The following is a 3,612-nucleotide window of genomic DNA, read 5'->3' on the forward strand; positions in this document are numbered from 1 at the left end:
TCAGGACCCACATGGCCCCTCCACTTGAATGTCCCACAGGCATCTCCAACTCAGTGAGTCCAGAATTGATCTTGCCATGTTCCTTCCTACCACATCCACATAGATAAATTCTCCCTTAAAGCCCTAGCTTAAATATCACCTTTCAATGAAGCTCTTAGTTTGGAAATACTTTCTCTCTCTTTTCAAATACTATAGCATTTCACTGGTGTCTCTGCAGTCCTTGTGACTCTTTTTCTTTTTTTTTTTATTTGTTTGTTTGTTTGTTTATTTTTTGAGATGGAGTCTCATCCTGTCACTCAGGCTAGAGTGCAATAATGTGATCTTGGCTCATTGCAACCTCCGCCTCCCCAGTTCAAGCGATTCTCCTGCCTCTGCTTTCCAAGTAGCTGCAATTACAGGAGAGTGCCACCATGCCCAGCTAATTGTTTTTGTATTTTTTTTAGTAGAGATGGGGTTTCACCATGTTGGCCAGGCTGGCTTGTCACTCTCTACCATGTACTATAGTGACAGAGGTTTTTCTTCCCCTTTTTGGAACATAAAATCTTTTAGGCATTCATGAATTCTCCAACAAAGTTTATGCAGCATTTCCATATAGAAATGCTAGTTGCATTGTATCAGTCGGAGGGAGAAAGAAAAATAGTGGACAAGGAAAACAGCCTGCTTTACAGTCATGAGGAATATTTATAAACAGAATGCCTCTGACCTATTTTTAAAAGATCCCATTGAATTTTGCTGCATTCAGAGAATGATCAAATTATTGACCTTAAAGATGATTGTAGAAAGCACCTAGTCCAGGGGTTTTGCAAAACTTTTAGTCACATTTGTGTATTAAATAATTAAATTGCACTAACTTGATTAAGAGATAAAATGTTAAGTGTAAACAGATATACACACATAACACACAGTAAGAATTCAATACCAGTTTACAGTAAACAATTTATGTTAAGGGGATTTGAATTTTATATTTATTTATTTGTTTAATGAACAATTCCAATTATTTAATACATACCAGGCATTGTTCTAAATACTTTAAAAATATAGACTTATTTTCCTCACAATAATGCAAGGAGGTAAGTATAATAACTGACTGACCCAATTTTATAGATGAAAAAACTGAAGCACAGAGACTTCCTGTAACTTCTCCCAGGTCACATGACTAGTAAATCACAAGGTTGGGATTCAAATCCAGATAATCTAGCTACGGAGTCCACACTCATAACCAATGAAAAAAGCTGCCGCATTTACATTTATTATTGTTATTGTAATTATCAGAAAAATAATAAAATAAAATTATGGTTTAAAAAAAGCTTGAGGATAAAATTATGAATATCATGGACATTCTTCTTTCCTTTTTTCCTCTGAATGATAAAGAAAGTTGAATGAAAAACATATCACTGTACATGGCAACATTTATACTCAACTTCCTGTGTGGTCCTCACTCATTGTTGACTGAAGTTTCATGAGCAAGAAGAGTGGAAAAGAATTAGGATAAGAAATTCTTTCCTTACCATCCATATAATTCAGAAAAACGTTCAAGAGTTCATAAAATATTTAAAGTTTTAATTTCATGTGTAGAGTAGCCCCCAAAACCTTGTCAAGTTTCTCTGGAAGTCAAGAGTGCCATGAAACACTTTGAAAAATGTCACTGGTCAATTTTGCTGTCTCAAAGCAGGTTATCCCTAAACTATCATGGAAAGATTCATGAGCAACTTAGGGCAGGGATGAAGTCTTTTCTCTTCATCTCCCTACACCAGGAATATTGCCCTGCATAGTATGAGTTTATCACATTGCTTGAGTTCAACAACTTGTTTCCTGTGTATTGCTTTCAGGGTTTTACAAAAATCCCAACTTTTCACTATTCAATCTCTATTTGAAAAAAAAAAAATCCCCAAGAACAGGAAAGAAAGGAGAATCAGAAGCCACTGGAAGCCTAGATCAAGAGAAACTTTACTGCCAAATATAGGGGATTCTCCTTCCCTCTGGGGAGCATGCTTTGACTGACCACATTGTCAGGAGCCTCTAATTACTGACCAGCAAAAGGAAAATGGTCACACACCTCCCAAGAGGAGAATAAAAGCAGAGTCCAGAATTCCTCTGTAACCAAGCCTGGGAGAAGATTACAGATCACAGATCATATGTTGTCAGCAATTATACTAACTGTCCCAGGAGGGTCACCGGTATCACATTGGAATTGGGGATTGGGCAGAGAGGCATGGGCTGGGTATGTGGTTTTATGGGTATCAATTCACAGGTGCTAAGACCACTTCACCACTGTGTGTGTGCACATGTATGTGTGTGTGAGAGAGAGAGAGAGAGAAACAATCCACCTAGATTAGAGATTACTGAGGTTCAGGGATGTCTACACCTCTAATTCATCCAAAAATGATCTATCTTATAAGTTGTTGAAGATGAAGCTCTACAATGAGAAATTCACAAGAACTTTAAGTATGAAAGGAGTCTTAGCATTCATCCAATACCTTTTTTTGCAGATTATGCTACAGGAAGAAATTGCGATTAACCCAAATTTAAAATTAGGTTAGTGGCAGACCCAGAACACACAGCCCAGGGAAGAGGGAAAAGCTAGAACTCACATTGCTTGATCCAAGCCCAACCCACTTTCTGCTACACTTCAATTAGTCTTCTGTTTTGTTGACCAAGAGAAGATTTTAAACTCAATCCACCATTCATGTGCAGTATTTCCTAAGCCTCAGTCATTCCCTTACCTCCTTTGCAATTTTGCTCTATGCCATCTGTGTACAATTTGTACTATTTGTTACCTATTTGTTTTCTCTAAATCCATGTTTAACCTGTGGCAGAGATTGCCATCTGGCCCCTGGTTTTCATTCTGTCCCTGCTGGGGGCAAGAGAGCACACCCACACCACTGAGTTCTAGCTGTGGACACTGCCACCCAATAACCCTTGCAGCAGGGTACAACCGTGTGAGAACAGAATATCAACAGAAACAATATGTGAAACTTCTACTTATTTAAAAGAAATCCCTTGCCATGAAGTTCTTCTCTTTCTCCCTTCTAACAAGTTAGAAATAGTATGGTCACGTGGCAGCTTCAATCTCCCAGAGGAGGACAATGTTGTAGAGGATGATGAAATGACACCACGGGAAGAATCCAGGTTCCTAAACAAGTCCAGGGACCCAACCTCCACACAGTTACAATAGAGACAACAAACTCTTATTTAAGATGCTATATCACTGGCCATGATGGCTCACACCTGTAATTCCAGCACTTTGGGAGGCTAAGGCGGGCAGATCACGAGGTCAAGAGATTGAGACCATCCTAGCCAACATGGTGAAACTCCGTCTCTACTAAAAATACAAAAATTAGCTGGGCATGGTGGCGCACACCTGTAGTTTCAGCTACTTGGGAGGCTGAGGCAGGAGAATCACTTGAAACCAGGAGGCAGAGGTTGCAGTGAGCCAAGATCACACCACTGCACTCCAGCCTGGTGACAGAGCAAGACTCCATCTCAACAACAACAACAAAAAAGATGCTGTATCTTGAGGACCTCTTCATTATAGCAGTTTATTATTTATCATACCTAAAACAACTGATGCAATAATATCTATTAAAAATCTGGATTTTATTTAATCTTTCC

This window comes from Aotus nancymaae, unplaced genomic scaffold (genome assembly GCF_030222135.1).
Source record: "Aotus nancymaae isolate 86718 unplaced genomic scaffold, 86718_ANA_hifiasm-v0.15.2.pri h1tg000020l, whole genome shotgun sequence".
NCBI classification, from domain to species: domain Eukaryota; kingdom Metazoa; phylum Chordata; class Mammalia; order Primates; family Aotidae; genus Aotus; species Aotus nancymaae.